The sequence below is a fragment of the Cryptomeria japonica genome, chromosome 7, assembly GCF_030272615.1.
Source record: "Cryptomeria japonica chromosome 7, Sugi_1.0, whole genome shotgun sequence".
Lineage (NCBI taxonomy): Eukaryota > Viridiplantae > Streptophyta > Pinopsida > Cupressales > Cupressaceae > Cryptomeria > Cryptomeria japonica.
Window position 1 is genome coordinate 234394583 of NC_081411.1, and position 26559 is coordinate 234421141.

A 26559-nucleotide genomic window follows, 5' to 3' on the forward strand; every position below is an offset into this window, starting at 1 on the left:
TAGAAGAATTGATCAAGTGGATTATTAGATCTTCTACATACTGATTTTTGTGGTCCATCTAGAGTCAGAAGTTTGAAAGGAGATATATATTTCATGTTGTTGATTGATGATTATTTGAGGATGATATGGGTTACTTTTTTGAGGGAGAAGTTTGAAGCTCTAGAGGAATTCAAGATTTTCAAGGCTATGATTGAGATAGAGACAAGTTTAAACTTGAAGTGTCTTAGATTCGACAGAGGTGGTGAATTCGCTTCTGATGAGTTCAATATTTTTTTTAAAGAACATGGACAAGAAGACAGTTGTCTGCTTCGAGAAACCCTTAGCAAACTGGAGTGGTGGAAAGGAAAAATAGAACCATTCAAGAAGTTGCTAGGAAAATGGTGTTAGAAGGAAATTTTCCACATGTCTACTGGAGAGAAGTTGTGAGTAGTATTGTTTGTGTAGACACCTAAAAATGTCTCATTGGTCATGTACTAATTATTCCTCTAATTGAATAAATAATTACTTAATTATTTAATTATTTAATTAGATTAAATTATCTTATTCTTCTAAATTAATATTTCTTTGTAATCTTACTAATTATTCTATTTTTAATTTCATCATCATTTAATCATTTAAACCATTTTCTAATATTAATTAAATGTTTTTTGTTTAATTAATTATGATTATTAATCTTTCAATTTAAATAATCTTCACTATTTAAATAAATTCATTTTCAATTTTTATCTATATTCAATTAATCATTCAACCCTTTTCTAAATATTAATTAATTAATAAGTTATGATTTTAATCTTTTAATTTTAATAATCTTTATTATTTAATTAAAATAAATTTTTAAATAATTAAATAGTTTCTTTAAATTATTTAATTAACTAATTTATTCTCCTAATTCTAATTCCAAATCTCGAAATTCTAATTTCATTTAATTTCATGAATCAAATTCTTATTATTCTTCTAATTTCAAATACATGTGCATGATTTCAAAAATCAAATTGAAAATCAAAGTCAAGTTATAAATATATTCAAATAACTAATTGAATTTAAAATAAATTCAAATTTTGAATTAATTCTCATGGAAAGATTAAATTGAAAATCAAATTCAAAGTGCAAGCTCGTGCTAAATTAATTAATTAATTAATTAAATCATTATCTTTTCAATCCCTATTTCTATCTTCCACTTTGTTTTTTTACAAAAAGCTTTCAATCAGTTAGCTATTTTAGTTTCTTTAATTCTCTCCAATCATTCTTTTTCTATCTTCTAGTTATGTTTTTCTAAATAAATCTTTGTTTGTCATCAATTAACTATCCTTGAATCATTCTTTTTAATCTTTCAATCAACCTTTTTCTCAATTAGTTAACTCAATTATCTATTCAATCTATTGAGTTCCACCTCCAGATCAATAGTTTAACTATCGATCAACATGTGAGCTCACCTAAGTTCCACCTCTTGATCAATTTGTTCCACCTCTCAATCAATCTTCTCCAATAATCTTTAAATTGTGCATTAAATTTCTATTTTCAATAATCACAAACTTTAAATATTTGTGTCAATTGTAGGCTGCAAGCACAATATCTGAGAGCCATCATACCACAAAGAAGAGAAGAAAAATGGAAGCAATATGCAATCATGGAATAGGGAGAATCAATTGATTTATTTTACATTCCTATTTGCTTGTTTTTATTATTTCATTGCTTTTGTTTAGGATTATTTGATTAGATAGGAATTTGTGATTTCCCTTTATTTCTATTGGAATTAATGATAAATTTTCGCATACATATTTTGGTGAACCCAAAGTGAAGCAACAACTAATTAGCCTTTTGTCTTTTCTATGTGATTTTGGCAGATCATACAAATATTTAGATTTTTTGCAGGTTTTGTATAGATTTCAAAGGTGGATCTCATAATCATGCAATCACGCATACAAAATCATGCAATCACATAGATAGACTCACGAATTCATTTAGAGACCAATACACATTCATATTTTTTAGTTTCTTGTTTCATTTTGTGTTTTTTTGGGATTTTTCATTATCTGTCATGCAATCACCCTCATATTTTTACGTATTCGCACTAAGTGTTACACATTCATGCTAAGTGTTACACATTTTTTTAAGTGTTACTCATTCATCGTAAGTGTCAAGTATTCACCGTAAGTGTGATGCATTCGCCCTGACAATATCTAATTATCATCTTGTCATTGTCATGCATTTATGCTGACAGATTTACACATTCACCCTATCATTTTACCACAATAGACCTATTAGAAATACGCAATCACACAGATCCTATCACACATTAGGGTAGGTATAATCACACATTCATTTAGATAGTTTGGTTTTTTGGTTTTTTTGTGTTTTTCTTTGGTTATTGATTCCCTATTTGAAGCATTATGCAAAATCAAAGAGAAGGTTGGATCATTCCATATTTTTTTTGAAATCACTAACAATTTGATTGCATGGTCCTTTTGGCATTAAATCACTTTTGGGAATTTGGTTAAAATGGACATGCATGCTTTCACACTTCAGTTTGGTGCTCTAAAATTGACATGCACATGCATATCTTACACCTAAGTTTGGGTTTTTTAAATGAATGTGAATCATGCTTATCAATAGAATAACTCACACTTTTTTTTGTAAGGTAAATAAATTTTTATCTTGTTTGGGGTGGACCAATTGTTACATTAACTACCTTTCCACCCAGTTTTGGGGTCTTGGGAGAAAGGGAAAGGCGATAACGACACCCACTTTCATTTTAGTAGTGAGTGGTATCTTTGATTAGGGATTTAATCACCCCACAAAGGTACTTCAAATTGGGATGCATTGGGGATACCATCTCTCCTAGCGTACTCTCAAGTGGGTTTTTCGAGCCACTATATAAATATACTAGTCAAGTGGCTAGAGTGTTGAGTCAATTTGACATATGTGGGGGCCTTCCTTGCAATGATAAGCTTAATTAAAGCCTTAAGTGGCTTGCTCTGAGAATCCATCGTTGGATAGGGATCCCTCAAAACTTACAATAAGAACCAACTTAGTTGCCCAAATCCCACATTCATTGATTTTGGGAGTGTAGATTGTACCCCATAGATACCCTTCATGTACGTTGCATTATGAGATAGAAATCCCTGAGTGATAAGATCTTCAAATCTTTGGGGTAAGAGAGACTGGCATGCTTGAGAAGTGTGTCTCATGGAGTGGAGCTAGTGATGCTAGAATCTTTAGTTGCTCATCTTGTTTCGATATTTCATAAGGGCCTCATTCAATGGTTTCCAATATCCAACCTAAGATTGTCTTATGCACTTATGTGTATCATTGTGTAAAACCATTATTGAGTCAATATTTGGCCTATTTTAGACCCTACCTTCTGTATCTCTGATTTCCTAGAGATTATTTGAACACAGTTCAGTCAGCTATACTCATCTTCAAACAATTGTTCTTAGATTTGAAAACAACAGTACCAACAAAATTATTTGAAACAAAGTCTACCTTGAAACATCAAATAGTCCTACAGACTCCAAAAATTTCATACTTGTGACCATAGGTTTTTCAAAATTCCTTGTATAGTCCTCATTATTGTTCCCATTATAGTCCCCATTTATGTCCTTTGCATAAGTTCTTTCATAGTCTTCATCTACGTCCTCATGAAGTTCCCATATACATCATCGTAATCTTTACACATCTTTCCATAGTCCTTATAAAGTCCTCATTTGTATCCCATTAGCATCCTCATGATATTTGCATATAGTCCTTCCATAGTCATCATAATCTTCACATAACTCCTTGCATAGTCATCATAATCTTTGCATATAACTCCTTGTACAATTGTCATAATCTCAGTTTTAGTCTTTGCATAGTCTTCATCCTCAAAAGACATAGGGTCGAATCATTAACTCCATTTTGCATTGTCTTGAAAATTAGGGTGTTCCCTAGTCCAAGTACAAACTTGCATTGCCAATCTTTAGCATTTCGTCTTGTCATTCATTAATCCAGTTTCTCAAAAAAATCCAAAAAAAAAAGGTTTCATTTGTCATCCTCAGTTGCATTTGTTCATTTTCAAAATTCTCAAAATCCCAAAAAAAGGGGTTTCCCTTTCATCCCTTAGTTGCATTGCATTTAATCCCTAAACTTCAAAAATCAAAACAAAATGGCATATAGTGAAATGGTTGAAACTAGCTCTCAAACTTCTAGGAGACTATTATCAGTGCAGATTCCACCCGTGATGCTAAGTGAAAAAGTAAGCAATCCTGTGAAACATTAAAACACCTTTGAGCTTGTGGGTTTCTCAAAGTGAAGGTGAATCTCTAGAGATCAAGTTGCCTTCCTGTTTGTTGAATCTCTTGTAAATATTTTTGATATGAAAAGGGATAAAAAGCTTGTATGTGACGAAAACTTATTCTAATGGAGGTGATGCACCAAATATCCTATCTGAGATCTGCAACCTACTTAACTCACAAAACCTTCACAAAATAACCCTTATTACTTCACAACTCAACTGAACATGTGAATACATAAATATTTCATAGAAAGGTCATGATTAGAAATCTTGCTTGAAGGAAAATAAACTATCTTCACAACTCCAAACCTATCAAAATTAGATTACACAATCTATAACTTGCATTAACAATGTATCCTCCTGAAATAGTACTACTTGAAAGAGGCAACATCAAAGGATTCAAAGAATAAATCACAGAAAAATCATTAATATTTTTCATTCAACACTAGGCAAGAAGTATCAAGAAGGAAATATGTTGCTATATTATTGAAAAATAAAGGAGTGTTGTTGTTACAAAAACTCAAATACTACTGAGCTACACTTCTTTTTTGCTAAAATGTGTATGCAAAAAAGTACGATCCAAAGGGAAAATGAAGGAGAGAGAGAATATATAGATATAATGATGAATATCTCCTCCAAAAACCCTAAAAAAAGAAAGATCTACATGAGAAAAAGCCTTGGGCAAATTTTCCCAAAACTAGCATGAAAACTCATGCATAATACTATAAAAAATAATATAAAATTCCACAAAAATAGGACTCTAGTTGATGTTGTATGAAAAGAAACCCTCACTGCTGAATATAGAACTGCAAGTCTCACCCAAAATAGCTCCATTGGAAAAGAAAAAACCCATTGCCTAAAAATCTGCATGAAACTCTAGAATCTCCATTCGTGTTGAAGCTTCTATTGAAACTGATTGTGGAAATGATCTCCCTATTTCATAATCTTTTCAATGGTATATAATATTTAAATTTTTCATGTAGAAATCAACCATCAATCTTTCACGCAAAAAAAAAACTCCTCATTTGCAAACAACCACTTCTCCCGATCTTTGATAATACCCCCGATCACTAAAGGCAATTCCAGTAGGTCATTGACAAGACAAATAAATAGCTATCCTAATCATCTGATCTTCCTTGACCTCTTTCTGTGCTCTGTCGCTAGATCTTCAGGAACTTGCTTGGTCTTTAAACCTCTACTTTTTTTTCAAAATGGGCTCACTTTTGAGTCTGTAGACCCTTGCCATGTGCTACAACCTGATTTGTCTGTGGATCCACTTGGGCAACACTTAAAAGCCTCAATACTTTCAACTGAACCCACCTCTTCTTGGGCTCACCTTGTCACCAAGTCATGATGATAACTGGGTGAGAAACTTCTCATTGTGCCTTAGCAATAGCTGTCAGATCATCTCAGACTTGCTTGATCCTCCTCAGACCCGCTCAACCTTTAACTCACCTAAGCTACTCTTTTTTACCATGAGCCACTTCTTGGTTTTTCCATGGTCACCACCAAGGTGCCACCTATCTACCATTTCTACCACCTTGCTAGTTGCTAGGATATTCATTCTGAGCACTTGACAACTATGGTACAACAACAGTCATGGATAGCCCCATAATTTCACTCCATCATCTGATCTTTCTTGATTTGCATGACCTTTAACCACCTTTTTTTGACATGTTCTTTGTCGCCAAGTCATGGGGAGTATTCAGCGGATATCTTTCTATTGCGATATAGCGACCACTGTCAGATCTTTCTTAATCACTGTTGATCTTCCTTGATCTGCTTGACCATTAGCCTCTCTGAGTAGCTCTCTCTTATGTCATGATGTCACCACATGTCAGCCACTAGTTCACCCATGATATCCACCTGTCTCGCCACTTGGACCTACCACTGGACTTGGGCCCACCTTGGTTCATTTGATATTATTCTTTCGGCCAAACTTCCTCCCTCGGAGAACTCACATTTCTCATCAATACCTTAGTTTCATCGACGAGACCAATTCTGATTTCTTTGATGTACCTTATGTTGATGGAACCGATGCTTTGGGTGAATCCTTTTAGAGATCTATCAATGCCAAGGTTTGTTCGATAAGTAACTCTTTGGTTTGTTTGCACATCCAGCTTGCCACCATCTAGGTACCACCTATCTGCCACCTGTCCTTGGTCTTATACCCTCTGCTCCGCCACGTGGCACCCCCTGATTGTCTTTATGGTCCATGTCCTGACACCTTAGCACAACCTCACTAACCATCAGAATGAAGCCCTCCATAACCATCTACCTTAACTTCTTGCATTAACTGTCGGCCATAGTCCAACGCTAGTGGTTTGTCACCATGTGGTAAGGAATAACTATAGTGTACCTTTATGTTGGTGTATAGCGACCATTGTTGGATCATCTACAATCACTGTCTGATCTTCTTGACTTGCTCAACCTTTAATTTCTTCTCTCCATCTTGCCACAAAATTTGGACTCCTTGAGATGCGTGTGCACTCAAGGTCCACTAGGCCACGAGCCGATTCTTTCCAAAAGCTCTTAAGCTTTGACACTATAGTTATATTTGTTCTTATATTTAAATGTGATAAACTCCTTGTGCACTGCCAATGTGGGATAAATGCTTTACACATCCCTAGCTATTTCCTATGTTCGACACCCGAGCCTTTATCTTGAAACCTTCTGAGCCTTTCTTTGTCGCTATTTCATCATGCAATAGAGAGTATTTGGCAAGAGTTATGTCAGTTTCACACTTGGAAATAATGAATTTGTTTGAAACTTTGATAAGCCATGCCATTTCATCTCCAATGGAGCATAAATTTCTCTATGATCTACAACATGCTGAGCTCAACCCTCGTGGGAGCCACATTTTAACCCACGTGCTGTCTTACTTTTCCTGTTCTGCACATGAAGCAAACAAGTTAAACAAAAACATTGCATTTCTGATTTCTCATTCATGATTTGACCTTTTCAAAATGAATGAATGGAAGGCTTCATTAGGGCACTAAATTTGGCATGTACAAAATTTGGTAACATTTTTGGCAACCTCTAAGGGGTGTTTGCCTGCTAAAAAGTAGAATCCAGTAGCCTTGCACATCCATTGGGAATTGAGTCAATTTTGCCTTCCTCAAAAAATCTGTAATTGCATCCCAGTTTTCTAGACAAAACTTAAAAATGAAACTACAAAGGTTCACCATATAGCTGAGCCTACACACTATGCAATTTGCACTTGTGTAAACCATAAACAAAACTAAACTGAACTAAAAACAACAATGTGTTGGAAGCACTTATTAAGCTAAAAATTATTAAAAACCAAACTGCAATTATCCTACTATCTACATATGCAAACTGTTAGTACTCAATAGCATAGTTTGAGGTGAATCCCATTGATAAGGATTGGCAACATTTCTCCATTCAATTTAGTAAGATGGAATGCATTATTCTATTTTCATTTTGTGATAACATATGGGCCATCCCACATGGCATAAAACTTGGTATGTCTACCAAGTCTATTTTCTAGCTCATCCCACTTGAAAACAAGATCACCTTGATTAAATATGCATGGTACAACTTTTCTATCAAAGGTTTTCTTCATCTGAGCATGGTGAATTTCTAATTTTTCAGTATGCTTCCTTGCAAGTGTCTTGTAACTCCATAAGCTGAGCAAGCCTAATCTGCATTGGCTTCTCTTCAAGTAATTCAAGTTCTTTTACATAATTTAAAGTTGGCAATTCAACTGAAATAGGTAACTTGGCTTCCTTGCCATAAGTTAAAACATAAGGAGAGTTACTTGTTGATATCTTTGGTGTAATTTTGTAAGCCCAAAGGGCTAACTTAAGATTTTCATGCCAAGTTCTTTGATTCTCGATAATGGTCTTCTTAATGATGCTGATCAAGTTCTTATTAGTTGATTCAGCTTGTCCATTACCTTGAGAGTAATTATTGGAGAATTATTCAAATATATATTATGTTTAACTAACCAATATGAAATTCTAAGACAAATAAAAGCTAAAGCATTATTAGAAATGATTGATTCTAGGGTACCAAACCTATACACTAAGTCTTGATAGAAATTTAGGATAGAAGTTTCATTAGGTTCTTTCAATGGAACTGCTTTTGTCCATTTTGTAAAATAATCAGTTGTTGTAAGAATCCATTTGTGACTTGCACTAGAAGGTGTATTACTAGGTCCTATAAAATCAAGCCCCCACTTTGCAAAGGGCTGCTCTACTTGAGTTGGTTGCAAAGGCGAGGCTGGCAGCCTTTGTTTGCCTGCAAACAATGAACATTTTTCATATTTCCTTACTCATGAGTGAGCATCCTTAAACGATTAACCAACTCTCAAAATTTTTAGAGCTGTTGTTCTTGTTGTCAAGTGACCACCTATAAGTCCTTAATGGAATTCTTTCAGAACTATTTCAATCCGATCTGGCTTAATGCATCTTAATAGAACATTGTTATAGTCTTTTTCAAACAAAATATCATCTATTAAATCATAAGGAATGGCTTTTAGTGTAAAATACCTTCGTTTTGACCTATCTAATCCTTTCAAATAGTAACCAGTTTGTAAATAATGGACAATTTGCTGATTCCAAGTGACTGGTAAAGTTGAGACAGCAAGTGATTCTTCATTATTAAGCACTGTTTCAACTTCTTGTTCCTTTTCTCTAGTATTTTCTATACATCCAACAAGTTGTTCACATAAATCCTTACCTCTAACTAGCTTGGCTACCTTGATAGAGATGTCATATTCCATTGCCTTAGTAATCCAACCCGCCCTTTTGTCATTTATGTCTTTGTTGAGTAAAAGTCTTTCACTATAGGATGAGCATCTATAAGCCGAATCTTAGTGTTAGAGAGCATGTACCTGAATTTCTTAAGGCTTCTTATTACTGCTAATACATGTTTTTCTGTAAATGAGTACCTAGTCTCATAATCAAGTATAATCTGACTAAAGAAAGCAATTGGTTGTTCCAAGCCTTCATCATTTTGCTGACACAACATTGTAGAAATAGTATCCTCACTCTCAAAAGCATATAGAATAAAATATTTCTTAAAATTAGGATTAATGAGGGTAGGAGCTACTGCAATTGCCTCTTTAATTTCTAAAAAACTATTCTTACCTTCCTTAGTCCACTGAAAAGGCATATTTTTCTTAAGCATGGCTGTAAGTGGTTACATCAATGTTGTAATATTAGGAATAAACCTTTGATAAAGTTAATCCTACCTATGAAACTCTGGAGTCTCTTCTTTTGTGCTTGTAATGGCAACGCAAGTATGGTTGTGATCCTCTCAGGATCTATTGAAATCCCATGATTTGAAACAATATATCCCAACAACTTACCTTCATGAATAGAAAATATGCTCTTTTTGGGATTTAATGAAACTCCATAGTCCCTACATCTTTCAAATACCTGTCAGAGATGGTCAAGATGTTCATTAGTCTTTTTAGCAAAAATAGTTACATTATCTAGGTAAACCAAAAGAAACTTGTTAATCAGGTCTTGAAATGTCATATCCATTGCACACTGAAATGTTGCCCCTCCATTGGTCAGTCTAAATGACATTTTATTAATAGTCATTGTACCCCACTTGGTGGTAAACGTTGTTTTGTACTAGTCTTCTTCTTTCACTAGAATTTGGTTATATCCTTAATAACCATCAAGTAATGAGAATCTCTCTGATCCTGAAACAACCTGTAAAATTTGCTCCATTGAGAGCAGTGGGTAATGGTCTTTCAGGGATGCTCTATTTATGTCTCTAAAATCAAGACATAGTCTGAGTTCACCATTCTTCTTCCTAATGGGAACTAGATTGGACACCCAAGATTTGTGCATTATTGGAAATATGATATTTCCTTTAATTATCTTATTTAATGTAGTCTTCATAAGATGTTCTAATTTTGGATTAAGAGGCCTTTGTTTCCTCCTTACTGGTTTTGCATTATCTACCAACTCTATGGTATGCTGAGCTAAATTAGGATCAAATCCTTTCAAATCTTCATAACTCCATTCAAATATGTCATTAAATTATTGACAAAGTTTTACAAAATAATGTTTTTCTTCATGGGTACATACCTTGCCAACTTTCAGTATTTTATCCTTGAATATTATAACAAGTTCATAATATTCTTCCTTCACAAACATGTTGCCTTTATCTTTCCTGACCTAATCATCTATATTAAAAATGGATTCAAGGGTTACAAAACCCTTGGGCAACTTGTTGTTTTTCAATTGGAGAAACTGATTTTCATATTGTTCATTAAACTTATGCTCATTTCCGGCAGAAAACTCAACTTCTTGAATAAGGAAATTAGTAATCTACTTATCTGAGTCAAAAACTTGCCAATCAATAGTGTTATCTAGAACTGAGGGCCTTACGACAAATTTACCATACTGTTGTCTATAAATATTTTCTAGTTCTTTTGAAATATTAGTTCTTTTGAAATATTGAAGTGAGCTCCTAAAACAACAAGCCTATTTGCTTCTTTATTTTGACTTTTAGGTATTGACAATAGATTAAATGAATCAAAATCTTAATTAAATCCCAAACTCTATGCTTGTACATCTTCAAAACATCATCTTTGGTGACATGTATATTCCTTACTTGGTTCACAACTAGTTCACGATCACCAAAAACTTGTAAACACCTTACATTTCCTCTTCTAGCCCATTTCAATCCGTGCGCAAGTGACTCATATCTAACTGTATTGTTTGTACAACTAAAATAAAATTTAAAAGCAGTGTAGTATTTCATACCTTCGAGTGAAACCAACATAACACCACCTCTGAAACCATTTTTACCTCTTGAACCATCAAAATAGAGCTACCAAACCTAATTTTTCTGCTATTATGACTATTGGTCGAGCGAAATATCCTATTTTTCAAGCTTCAGAATAACAAAATCTTCCTCATGAATTATATAAACACCAAGACCTGTTTCATCCATGCTGATGAAAGGATCTTCTACAGTATTCTGAGCTAGCCACTCATCTAAATTCACATTAGGTATGCATTGAATAGGTGTATCTAGATCTTGGATAGGTGGTAACTCTTCATGGTCTCTAATGGAAAGATCTACATTTATAAGACTTGGAGTATATGGCTCTAAGTGATAAGTGGCTTGGGTTCCTAACTTGATGGTAACCTTAGCACCATACTGGGTTCTTAAAAACAAGTGTGACGAATCAGCAGAAAGGTATCCTCCTAATTTTGCTATGAAATGTCTAGATAGACAAATAGCAAAGTGTGGAGGTAAATCATCTATGTACATGTATTTAGGTATTACAAAATTATGACAAGCATGCAAGGTCAAACCAAGATCTTTTACCAATCCAACTAACTTAACCATTGTTCCAACTTTCATGGGACAATTACCCTTATCAAACTTCCAACTTTTGTGGGACCATATCATTGCAACCAAACAATCAATTATCCCAATTCAACATATACATGTCCCAAAACATACATCAAACTTATCAAGAACAAACACGTGTCATACCTATTTCTCCACCACTTGAAGAGAAACTATCTCAAGAAATAGAAATTTTGGAACAAAAGGTTAAAAAAGGTGAAGAGAGTAGATCCCAAATATTCAAACTATTTCAAAAAATTGGAGATCCTATTAGAAACCTAGAGCCAATTGATGTGCGAGCTCTTATTATGAAATCAGACATATCGGCTATTCTCAGACAAATAAACATGACAAACCAATATCAACAACAAAGACATCCAAAAATGCAAGCCCTACAACCAATACAACAAACAACACAACTCTTCGCAGTACAAATTATGCAAACAAGTCAACCACTACCAATGTCACACATAATCACAAAGTCAATTTTGCCTTCAGTCATATCACATGTCTGTGAATATCCTCCTATATATTCAAATACATCACCAACAGTGTCCGAAATGAATGCAAGCGTATTTACAAACATGTCACCCTTTGGACATCAATCAAACATGGTGAATGTGTTACCTATCATGCAACAAGGTCATCTACTCATCTCTAGCAATGACTCTTCCCATGAAGACTTTGCACTTCAAGTAGCCTCTATATCTTCCACCATTTCCTCATACCCTGAAGTCACACAAGAAAAGTCCACACCATCTTTATCCAATAATGCAACCTCCCAAGGGCTATCCATAATACAAATCCAATCTAATCCAAGTCATGATGCTAGTCCCTTCCATGCTTCAGAAATTCAAGATCTAATGCCATCATATATTCCATTTTCAAGAAAACCCACTTCAAAGAGTCCCATTCAAAATCCTTTCTCATCAGGAAAATGTGTTGAAACATTCCAGAGTCTCTCATACATATCCAAACTCCTTCCCCATGTCAAGAGGATCATCCAAAATATGAAGGAATGAGTCTTGAAACAAATAACGATCAAGAACAAACCCCCATCCTACCCATTTTTTTATCAAGATCCCACCAACCAAGAATCTTATGATGATCCCTCCACTCTTTTCTATTCCATTCATAATGATACCCTTTTTGTCTTGAGAAAAAAGTGTCCTTTCAAGTCCCTTCCAACATCCACCTCCTAAGGAAGATCAAGACATCCCTTCCATCCTTCCTAATAATCCCTTTCCAAGTCAAGATCAATTTATTCCTTCACCTAGTTCATGTCCTAAGCAAGATCCCATTATTTCTCTAGATCCTATTTTCCTCATACACCCATGTCACAACTTCAAAACTAGAATCTATTTTCCTCATACACCCACACTTGATAGACGAGGGGCTAGAGAGTCTACCATAATTATATTTCTTTGTAAATGATAAGGCTATAGCTGAATTCATGGGTTCCACAGATGGATTTCCCTCTAATGATCCATAAAACCCAAAAACTAAGATATTAAACATTAGAGATGTTGAACATGTACACTTAGCTAAGTCTTTATATCCTATTGAAAAATACATCTCTATCTGACTTTTCAAACAAAGACCAATGAACTACCTACAAAAAAATCCCTAACCCTATGAACAACATGCACCTTAAATGATACTATATCTAAGGGCTGGGTTAGTTTGGGTTTTTCTTTCCGCATTGCATCTCATTTTATTCAAAGCACTGCATCACATATAGTTTCTTTTTCCAAAGTATCAAATTCACAAAAAAATTAAACTAGCATATATTAGCATCAATAAAACAAGGCAAATTGGCCAAGTTTATCATTTGTTTGCATTCAAGAGAAACATGGGTAATCTCTTTTCTTAGATATTCAAACATGAAGTCTTCTATATTCTAACGTTATTCATTTTTGATATTACCTTGTGACAAAACTTTACTTATGGTTGGGTAATGATTGCACTATTTGAGACTTGTTAACCCAAAATCTATCAATCGTTATATCTCAAACGCATTAACAAAACCTCTAATTCTTTCTAGACACCTAGTTGATCATATGACTAGTGAAAAATTTAAAATTCCACTTCAGTGCAACTGCAACGGTCACACCCAAGTAGGTTTTATTACTTGCAAGTCAAGAGAAGAAAATTAAAAAGAAAAAGTGATATGCCAAATATTCATCTCAAGGCAAAAGAGAAATGACTATGGGAACATGCAAGTAACTCCATCAGGGCTATGAACACCTATTGGCAATGGAGAAATATTTGAGAAATTATAGTCTATAACCTTGTCGAAGCTCTAAAAGCTTGCTAGCAGCGAGGGTCTATTTAGGATACTTTTGAACTAAGAATAATCCACGTAGCTAGTCATATAGGATCTAAGGATATTTAGTGAACACAAGAGCGAGAATTAACTCATTTTCACACACATGGGCAAAAGAAGGTCAAAGTTTTAAGAATCAATGGGGAAGTTTTCTCTATCTCCATTTGTAAATCCTAGTCACTAAGTGTGTTAATTTGGATGTTAAAAGGGACCTTAAGGATTGATTGACCACTTATCTATGAAATTTTTTCTACCTCCAAGTCGAATGGTGTATTACAAAAGGATAAACAAAGACAATCATCCTTTTTCGAATAGGAAATGTATCTTCACCATGCATATTGCATTAACATAGGTCATGTCAAAAATTCATTATCTCCACATGCATTCTATTGGCATTTAGTATAGAGATTGCATTAATGATATGATGTCATTGATGTCAATTGAACCGATAATGGTATTCATGTTATTGTTGATATTGTTGTTTTTGATAATGGCTAGTAACCAATAAGAAAAGATTTGTTGAAGATGTTGTATACTGGTATGTAAAGCTTGCAAGTTGAAATGGTAAACTAATGTAAAGGATTTAACCTTTCAATGTAATGTAACCAGTAAACCCTATTAGTTGTTAAACCCTAACTGATTAAGTTTGTTGGTTTATTATTTGATGAGCAGTAATGATGGAGACACATGTGATCATTGTACGAGGATAAGTTCAAATTGCTTTGGCGCATTTGTTTTTATCTAGGGAAGGAGAAAAGTGGATTCCATTTAATGCACAATATGTGATGAGTTACAAAGTCCAATGAAATGGTGATCATGGAGTAGTTCAAATTTTCTTGAAGAATGTGAAGAGATTGACATGATTTCTAATGGTCTAGATTGTACCGACTTGTTTGTAATCTCGATGACGAGAATTAGGTTTTTGTTGTGTTACTGACCTTATTGATTTGTATTTAAGGTCGATGAAGTTGTTTGTAAAGGTTTTTGGCAAGATTGATAGAAACCTATTGAGTGTGTAGTTGCCTAACCAGTGAATGGATCTGCACTTTTAGTGAAGACAGATTGAAGCTTAAAATGATCTGATCAAGAAAATGTAGTTCTACTTAGACAGATCAAGAAAACTTGTTGTTTTCTAATAATTACAATAGAAGTGAAATCCCTTAACCGGGTAAGCTCTAACAAGCTTGTTTACTCATTAAATCCTTTAACAAGGTGGTCCATTAGCTTGGATTATTAAATCCTCCAGTGAGGTTACTCCTAACAGGGTATTGTTCTTTTCATCAAAGCATTTGTAAATCCCTTAACCACGTGATTCCTAACCGGAATCAATTCTTTAACATAACTTATTGTAGAGCTTTAATAGGCTTGGCTCCTAACAGGGAGAACTTCATAAGAGTTCAGATAGCTATCCTTGTGAGTCTCAGCTAACTATGGTTATTACCTATTGGGGTTTTCCACATATAAACATTTGTGTCAAGTGGTGAATTTTGTTTTTAGTTATGATCTTTTTTGTTGATTTGGTTAACTTCTAATAAGGCATGGTAACTAGAAGCATTAAGAGATGAATATGTTGAGTTTGGATTAAGCAATGTTGATGCTTACAAGATTAAAGTTGTTTACTATTAATTTATCATAATAGTTAAACCGATTGATGTCAATTATTCTTATGAATATTGATCTTGACTGAGATATGCCTACTTTGTGTGATTGAATATGAGTTTCAGAGCTTTATATCAGTTTTTCAATATACTGATTCACCCCCCCCTCTCAGTATTCTACCAAATACTTATTCTTTCATCAAACTATCCCCTTTTGTAGATCATCATGTCATACTGGTCTACACACTAGGGGAATAACTTAAAAAATCATAAAAATCCTAAAAAGTCTTGAAAAAATCCCAAAAATCATAAAAAGTCCTGAAAAAATCCTCAAAATCATAAAAAGTCTTGAAAAAATCAACCAAAAACATTCATATATCGATCTTGAGAAAAATCATCCAAAAACATTCAAATATCAATCTACAAAATCCAAAAACATCGAAAAAGTTCTTGGAAAAGAACTAAAAATAAAAAATCAATCAAAAAAATTGCAAAAAAATGTCTTGCAAGAAACAAATACCCTAGTAGACATCCAACAAACAATTATCAAACTTGGGACCTCCTTTTCCTCTATACTTATCAAACTTAAGTACCAAGAAATGTAGAGGAAAATGAGGCATTCATATTCATCTATAAAACAGATAAGAAAATGTGTCATGAATTGTGTAATACTTGGTTGGGGTTTGCATACTTGTGATTTTTTGTTGCAATTCCTCAATCTATTGTTCAAACTCATTGCTAGGTGGAAATTTATCTCTTAGAGATATCCTTATGCTTGAGCCACTAGGAGGAGGAGGAGGGATATATTGCATGTAAGGATGATATTGATCATATATGTATTTTAGTGGTGGAGGAATTTAGTTATTGAATGAGCCACCTATTATGTTATTGTAATGAGATGCACTACTCCTTTGGTGATTATATTGTTGGGATCCAAGAACACTAAGAAGTGGGGTGAATCAGTGTTCTGCTAGAATGAACAATTTTTAACTTTCTAGACCATGCATATATATACTGGCAAGCAAATAAACATATAACAAGAAGGAAATAAACCATCCACATAAATGAAAACCATAACACACATATTTTATACATGGAAAACCTCAATGAGGAAAAACTACAGTGGGATTTGTGATCCACAATATTAGTTCACTGGCCATATGAAAAGATATTACATATAATAGGTGCCTACACCTGTAGGAAGGCACACTGCCTAGAGAATACTGCTCATCACTAAAGAACCTCACTCACTACAACCTTTATGTCAAAGTAAATTATTGAAAATGAACTCAAGAATGCATCTACTATGACAAATAGAGTTCTCCTTCTGGTTCTAGTTCTACTTTGTACCAGTTCATAAACTCTGAACTGCTACCAGTATCTCTCTTTCTCCGAGAATTATTTTCAAGCTATCTACAAATCATTGCATGATATAGCATTGTCATACAAAATTCTCTCCATACATATATTTCTCATCATACAGTTCTGCTATATTCTCCGATATCCACACATTTGATATATCATATCTTTCTAAAATAACCTAGAAAACGCATGTATATACCTGTTACAAATAATATTCCTTATGTTGTCCTACAATACATTTACAAAATATATTCAATGTCATCCTTGACAATAATAATTACAAAATTATTTAATTAAATCCTCCTTGATGTCGGCTTCCAAAGAAGTATTGATGTCGCTGTCAGTACCGATGTTGGTGTTGGTGTCGGTGTAGCCCTAAATGCTCCAAAGTCGGTATTTGTCGGTATATGCCTCCTAGTGCTAGTTTATGACTTCCATCATATCTTGTTGCCATCAATGACGACAAAATGAATCCAATGAGTGTCAACTGCCAACAATCTCCACCTTTGGCATTGATGGTGAGACTCATGTGAAAAATGGATTCCCTATCGATATGCTCCCCCTAAGCAATACACTCCATCTGAAATGTGTTTTCTTGATATTTTTCAGATATGGACATACTCCCCCTTTGAAATTAATGCCAAACATCAGTGAAATAATTGAAAGAAAAAAAATACTTTTAGTTTCACTGGAGCTTAGTCATTTTTAGGATTTTCTGGTATGCCTTTTGTAATAATTGAAGATATGTATCCCAACCAGATTTGAAGGTATCAGAAATAGATGCAACTCCACTTAGTAAGTGGGAAAGTGTGTCTTTCTCTTGTATATCTATCTGTGTGGGTTTAGCTATCATATCCATGCACTCTTTCTTGTGAACACCCAATGAATCTAGTCTAGGACTTACCAATCCTCTTAGATTTCTTCCTCTTCTCATGATTTTATCTCTCTCCTCAAAAGAAAAAAATTGGTTTTCCAAGGACAAATTTGTCCATCAATAGATGTGGTTAGTTTAGTCAATCTATTAGAAGAGTTAGCAATTTTAGCCATCTTATCATATAACTCCTTCAATCTGCTATCTACATTAGCTATAAGACATTCTATGTTACAACACACTCTGTAGATATTTGTACATTTTTTTAAACAAACCTCAATAGGGATAAGTTTGTCCTCAATTTTCTTCTTCCCTGTTTCTATAAGTTGAACAAAAGTTGTTTTTTTTGCTACTGTCAAATTGTCCAAAGCCTGTTTGTCTGCTATATGCCTCAGAGATTGAAAATTGTTGGATATGTGCTCTGTTAGAATCTTGAGATTACCAGAAGGGCTTTCTCTATCTTCAATCTAACAATCAGGTAATAATTTCTACAATACTGAGATTGATTGATCAATTAATCCTTTATCTTTATTAGCTTCCTTCAGTATTTTCTGAGTGGCCATCATCATTAATTCAGTTGGAATCAACTCAGAGACTAATTTCATCTCAACCTAGGAATTTTCAATTGCCAAGACCTTTGTTGGAGAATCAGTTTTACCTGCCAGTATGGACTTACTTACTTTTACCTTGTCCATCTTAACGTTTATTGCATCGGTGGCTTTGCCACTTGGTGCAGTGTCAGTTATTGTCGGTGGAGTATTATCCATAGAATTTCTAGTGTCATGTACATTCCCTTGCTCAAGAAAGGTTTGTGTCAGTACATACTATACACTCTCCTTAGCTGTCAGTTGTGTTTGAGTATCTATAGTTACTACCGGTTGTGTAAAAACTAGAGTTGAACTACCCAAAATACCTTTCCCTTATGATTTGTTAGGAATGGTGGAAGATGTTTCCCTTGCAAATTCTTCTTGAGATGTGAGAAAGTCTGGGTTTTTCTGAAAGAATTTGGAGCATCCCTTCCTTGTCTCATTTACCACCTCATTTACTGTCCCCATATAAGGCTTATCCAGATGGATTTACTACTGAAGATTGTCTTATTTGTAGTGTCTATACATCTTTTCATTTCCTCATTATTTACAGTATCACACAATTCCAAAAGTGCTACTTCTTTGATCTACCTATCTCTCTTGATAGTGTCAAGTCTCCTAGCCTCAAGTTTATTATACAAGGATAAAGGTATCTCCTTCAAAATTTCAATTAAGGCATTCTTATACATGTCTATATAAAATAAAATAGCCTCTTCTAATTCACTTTGATCATTCTTTTCTAAATCTTCATAATACTTTGATATATTTTTCAATATTCCATCTTTTGTAATTTCATCAACAAGCTCAACACAAGTCATTGTGGTCTTACTAGTTCTAGTATAATCACCCATTTTCTTTTTGCTTGTGGTAGCCAGTGTGACTAGTTTCCTCTTGTGCATAGGCTTCCTTGCCAGTGGTGGAGGTGTAGTAGGCTTAGTTTTCTTTTTCACAAGTCTCCTCCTTGGCTCTACATTCTTTTGCTCCACTATTGGTTTTACCACATTCTTCCTTTGTACCCTTTTGAAAGCTAGGGGTTTGTTATCCTCAAGATTAGAGTTTGAAGTGATAGGTGAAATGTGAACTTGTGGCTTCTATAATTCTACAGTACCAACCTTTGTGGGTTTAGCAGCCTATTTTGATTTGGAACCCAGTTGAGTGTCTATCTTATAAATCACATCTTGTTCATATGCATACATCTTTTCTATTTTCTTTTCTCTTCTCTTCTTGATAAAACTGGTTCTCACTTCAAGGGTCTTCTCTCCTATTGTACCAAAATGTTATGTCTTATCATCTAATGAGGCATCTAACAACATTTTGCATAAAGTTCAAAAATGCTATCATCCACCTAATATCCAAGCTCAGTAACCCAGATTTGCCTAGGTTCAACTGCTCCCATGAGAGTTTCATCATTTTTTACTGTGAAATAGATATCAATGGAATACTTCTCCATAATGTTTTTTTAAATTCTCTCCCTTTTCCTCATGTTTTCTTATAAAGTCAAAATACCCCAAAAGTTTCCCATCTCTGCCTGTACCAAGACCGATGATAGCTGCCTTGATTTGCATACCTACTGGTATGTCATGAGCCCAATTCTTCTTCCCTAGACTAGGTAGCTCATTTAGGAAATAAATCATTAAGAAAACAATCAAGTTTCCATAGCTAAAAGTTCCTTTTTTGATTCCTTTGATATTTCCAAGGTTTAACATCAACTCAGTCCTCATCCACTCACATAAGTACAATTTCACATTATTCCTCAGCATCTGATATGCAACATGAATGTATGAATTAGAAACATAATTCAATCATTTGGATTGAGTTACCTTGTAACCTATGTGTTAGACACCATGTACCACTGAGAGAGGGTGGGGGTGAACTAGTGGTTCTCAAAATTTTCCCTTTAGCTATCCTATGTGAGAATTCTGGTTAATAAATGTAACTCAATATAGACTTACCAGTTAGTGGGGAGACCAACACAATTGCAATCGCACAAGGGACATCACATAACACCAATATATACGAGGAAAAATGAAGATGGGGAAAACCTGGATGAGCAATGTTGTTGCAGTCTACTTCTCCAATACAGCCTCACAATGAAAACACTATTACAAAGTTTAGGGCACCAACCCAAGGAGCACCAACCCCTAACTTTATGGGCTACAAGTTAAAGGAGAACCAACCCCTGACTTAATGGGCTACAACCCAAAGGAGCACCAACCCCTACACTGAGCTACAACTCAGTCATCACAAAGATAACTTCAAAGAAAAAACTAGTTGTCTTATTACAAGTCAATCTTGCAACCATTTTAGATACCTTACTTTGATGGTGAGACACCTTTTGTGCTACACCATCTCACTTCTCCTGGTACTCTTCACCTGCTGCTTCCCTGTTGGTAAGCCCTACTAGTACAACTCTTTTACTCTTCTTCTCTGCAAGATCTCCTCCTCACTTCTCTGCACTTTACCAGTGCTAAACTCTATTGGTCCATGCTCAACATTCTCTGCAGGTCTCTTCACCTTTTCTATGCCTACCGATTTTTCTCTTCACTCTCCTCTTTTCTCAAAGACTCTTTTAGCACTTGGATGATTCACTCTCACATGCAGAAGTAACACTTAGTCACTTTTCAATAGCACCATATATTTCTTTTGTTCAGTAGCAACTTAACTATGTCTTTGGCCTTCGTATTTATAGTCAGGTTTTCCTGCCAAAGCCCAATTCAACATCTATGCGGTTAGGGTTTCCTCACCATCCTTGACGAAAACCATACCCAATCAAATCTTGCTCAATCTGATCTCCCTAGAAGTCAATTGCTCATCTTCGCCATTATTGCGCCTTTCTGTACACGTTTTCCAAACATAGGAAACATGATCCTTTGCCTCAACTTGCATCTATCAAACCATCATTAATACCGCTATTGTTTCCTCCTTGAGGTCTTCTTACAATCTGATCTTCTTTCTTTGAGCCAGGTGCCAACAACTCCCTAATTCTTCTGTGTTGTTCATTCTTCCTTGAGCCACACTCCTCTGACCTGATCCATAAATCACGAGATCCATATTCAATGCACACCTGTAGAGATACCTAAATCTTCACAACACTTCACCAACCAGTGTGAGCCTTAAACCTTGACTCCATGTGGCATCTTAGAGTCAGTCCGGATAGGATCATTGACCAACCACTCTACCGGTTCCTCTTTATTGATGGTTTGGGTGTGAGCCTTAAACCTTCACTCCATGTGGCATCTTAGAGTCAGTTTGGATAGGATCATTGACCAACCACTCTACCGATTCCTCTTTCCTGATGGTTTACTAACCCTACCGGTATTTCACATTCTCTTGGTTACCTTCTCATGTCTGCCCTTTTCTCTACTGCTAGTGGAACACTTAAACTAGTCTTTGGACATGACTGACCTAAGCATACACATTCCCATCAAGTGGGAAGTCTTTTGCATCTGCACCTTGTCCAAATTAACGATAAACATACATACTGGTAAGCACTTTTGATGACACAAGTCATCAACCTTCACTAGACTTCTTCTACAGTCAGGCCATTCTTCTTCTATCTGCATCTACTTAGTTATTCTTTTTCCTTGATCAACTGACCATATCTCAGCTAGTTTGTCAAAGTGACAAACACATCAGACTTCATTTGTACTAGCAATGCAACATGCCTTTACCTCTTCTCTCTTATCTCAAAGAATCATGATGCACACCATGCATACCTAGAGATAAGTTCCACTTAATGATGGAGTGGCATCATTCCTTTTACATCCTGTAGTGTACTCATGTGACTTTCCTGTCTGTGCAACATTTCTTCAAACAATCACATGTGATCTGGTGATGGCACTTTCACTATCAGCCATTGCTTCTCATGATGACTACATCTTTATTAGGTGGGAGTCCTATTGTTTTGCATTCTCACAGCATACCTATGATCTATTCATTCTTCTCATCCAATGTTGATGTGATTTAGGTAACATTATGCCTCTTTATCACAAACAAACACTCAAACACCTTGCCCATCCTGTTGGTACATTGGTGTTGACCTTTGCAGGCTAACAAGCATTCACTTGGTTGATCTCAATTCACCATGTTAGCACATCACTCATTAGTTGACATCCCTTCCTTGCCGGTAATACACTATGTCGATAACCATATCATTCCATCGAAACAAGTCAGTCACTAATGTGTGTACCAGTGTCACCAGGGATCACTTTTCCTTACCTTACCAGGGTTCTGCAACACAATGTGATATCCAAGATATCATATCCTATACACCTTCATGATAGTGTTGCACAAACATCTCTTCTACCGATAGTCATCCCATACCGATTGACATCAATGGCAACACTATTCCAACATTATGATCATGATTACAAACTTTATATTTGTGTCGGTGATTGTGCTTATCCTTATTGATCTACTATTAGGTGTAGCACTAGTGAGTTTCTCGACCTCTGTGTTGGAAATTTTCTTGCCAGATTCTTGTTTGACCCTGGGTAAGCCGATGACAGCTTGAATTGTCTTTTTCATGATCATGTAAGGCCTATCTAACCAAATAAATTTGTTGTGAACCCTACTCAGAATGTATCTGATCACCTCATCTTTGAATTCTGGTATGTACAGGATATCGATTAACCCTAGATCCTCAGTTACTTTGAATTTTGGTTTGATGGTTCCAGAGTCTCCCAGTATCACAGATTGATACATGCTTTTGATGTCTTGAGTGCCCACTTCCTCAAGGGTACAATGAATGTATGCCCTCACATGTTCAACATACATTACACTGTTAGGAACCCTAGAAAATGCTCCAGCAGAGTCTTCCTTTTAAGCAATTTTGAGAACCTCCTTAAATACTAGCCTTATCCTATCCTTTTCTTCAAAAATGGTGGGATTTTCAATAAAATTAGGAGCTGAAGATCCAGATGCCATGTCGAAAAATACCTAAAAGTGAATGTCGATGAAAGATTGATAATTGCTCAAAATCTTTTCACAATGCTTATGCTCGCTCTTAACTCGCCTTTACTTCACTCTGAATGCTTGAATTCTCGGTGAGTGAAAATGAATTCACTTACCCTATTTAATCAGTGAATAAAACCCTAATTTTTTGTAATAAATGCTTCACCAACAACCCTAGGAATGATGGTTCCAGAGTTATGTGTCGGGTGAACCTTCATCGATGATGAACACAATTCTCCAGATCTCCTTAGATCTCTTCTGGGGTAATATGCAAAATTTAGCAATGACTTTGCCAACCCCTAAGACATATGCCTCAGTTACTAGTGGAATTTCCTATTGGTGGAGGAATACTTTGTTCTACTGGTGGATTTACTGATATAGATCCATCTCCGCTTGATTCTTCAAATTTTCTAACCCCTCTTAGTGTGATCTTGTTGTATTTCATCTACCTTCTTCTTTCCTTTCTCATTATCTTTATAATTATTAACTAGTTGAGTCTTGCTTCTGCAATACTAAGCAATATGACCTATTTTGTTGCATGCATAACATGTAACATTGTTCTTCTGAATTGCTTTGACATATCCTGTATCATTTATTGACCCTACAATGATTAGCAAAATGTCCAAAATTTCCAAATGCATGACATTTAACATTTATTCTGCAATCTTCTGATCTATGACCATATTTCTTGCAGTTTGTGCATTGATCGAGCATAGAATTGTAGTTTTGATTTGCTCTATTTCTACATTGTTTAGCCATATACCCAAATTTATTGCAAACAAAACATCTTCCATTGAATTTATAAGCATTAGATTGCCTTACCAGTTTCCTCTCTTATGATGAGTTATGCAAACCGGTTGACTGATCTTCATTTTTAGTACTAGAGCTTTCACCTTGTACAAATCCAAGTCCTCTTGAATCGTCAATGTGTCTTTAGATTTTCAATGAGTCATCCAACTATGCAACACTGATCCTAAAATTTTCTTTATACTCACTTGTAGTAGTCATATCATCTCACAGAGTGGTTACATATCATTCAAGTTCTTGTTCATTATTCTGGGAGTGTGCCAAATCAGTTCTCAACAAATTATTTTCATGAGTCAATCTGCCACATTCATCAATTTTTATTTTAAGAGATATAACAAGATTATCTTCCTTCTTCTTTCTATTGTCAATATCTTTTGATAACCTCATAGTTAGATCTTGCATTTCATTCTTCATGAGCATGTTTGCTTGACTTAGTTTCTGACATTGTTCCTTAAGAGCGTTTTTCTGCTCATCGTCTGGTTGTTGCAAAAGTTATTTTCTCTTGGCTTGAGTAGATGATAACCTTTCTTCCAGGATAAGAATGAATTCATTTGCAAAATTCAATTCTTCATCCTTTCAGCATCATAATCCTCAAGAGCCACCTCAAGTTGCTTCTCCATATCTTTTTTCAAATATTTTGGTTTCAGGATCTTCCTCAAGCTTTTATACTTCTTCCGAGGTACCAAGCTCTCATACCAATTGTTGGGAGCCAAGAACACTGAGGGGGGAGTCGTGAATCAATGTTTTGTTGGAATGAACAATTTTTAACTTTCTAGACCATGCATATATCCTGGTAAACAAATAAACATATAACAAGAAGCATATAAACCATCCACATAAATGAACACCATAACACAGATAATTTACACGTAGAAAACCTCAATGAGGAAAAAGCATGGTGCGATTTGTGACCCACAATATCAGTTCACTAGCCATATGAAAAGATATTACATATACTAGGGGCCTACACTTGTAGGAAGACACACTACCCAGAGCACATTGTTGATCACTAAAGAACCGCACTCACTACATGCTTTATGCCAAACTAAATTACTGAAAATGAACTCAAGAATGCATCTGCTATGCCAAATAGAGTTTTAGTTATAGTTCCTCTCTGTACCAGTTCATCAACTCTGAACTGCTAACGGTATCTCTTCTCCTCCAAGAATGCTTTCCAAGCTATCTATAGATCATTGCATGACATAGCATTCACATACAAAATGATCTCCATACATATATTTCACATCATATAGTTTTGCTATATTCTCTTATATCTACACATTTGATATATCACATCACTTCCTAAAATAACCTAGTAGCTTGATCTATATATGTATTACAAATAATATTCCTTATGTCAGCTTACAATACATTTACAAAAGATATTCAATGTCAGCCTTGACAATAATAATTACAAAATGATTTAGGTAAATCCTCCTTGATGTCGGTGTCGGTGTAGCCCTGAATGCTCCAAAGTCGGTATCTACCAGTATATGCCTCCTAGTGCCAGTTTATGACAACAAAATGAATCCAATGAGTGTCAATTGCCAGCATATATGTATTATGATCTTGTGTGTATTTGGTATTGGTAGCACGATCATAGGTATGGCCATCAAATATGACACGTGGTCTTCTAGTATAAGCGTTATCATGATCTTGAGTATTCTCTTGCTATTGAGTATATGCATTTGTATAACTTAGGCCATGAAAAATACATGCATAGGGTTGTTTATGAGTTTGTCTAGCATCATTGGTAGAAGCATGAGTATTAGTCACTTTGGGTTTTTGAAATAGGGACGAAGGTGACACAGGCATAGTATGCTTAGGTCTATGTCCACCATCATCAATATTAGCTTTATTGGGATCTTCTTCCAAAATTTGCATCACATCAAAGTCCAGGGTAATCTTGCACCATCTTGAATTAAAATTTGTAAAAATATTTGGCAGTGTCTTCTCAAGATTGTATCAAACAACTTACTAAACCCTCCATCAGACATGGGATCTTGAAGTTTTTGTCTTGTAAAGGAAACATTGTTGAATTCTTGTGTATTACTACGATTTTTCAGAGGTTTGTGTGTTGTAAAATTCTTCTCATCAAAATCACATGCGTCCATGTTTAGAGATCTTTGAGCTTCTTCAACATATTTTCTAGACTTTTGAGATTAGGTTTCAACCATGAAAAGACCTTGGCTAAAATGGAGTATGGAGGAATATGAATATTATGAAAGATAAGGTTGTTATGAAAATAGATAATGAATCTAGGGTTGTCCTGCAATGTTTCAAAATGTTGTTCCAAGTTAGATGTGATGATCTAAGGTAGGTGTGGCTTCCTAGGAGATGACAAATTCCTATAGGTAAGTTGACCTTAACTTGAGATGTCCAAGTGGTAGCCAAGATTATAAATCTAAGGTGGGAACCACCTAGAGATGTTTATGACATGT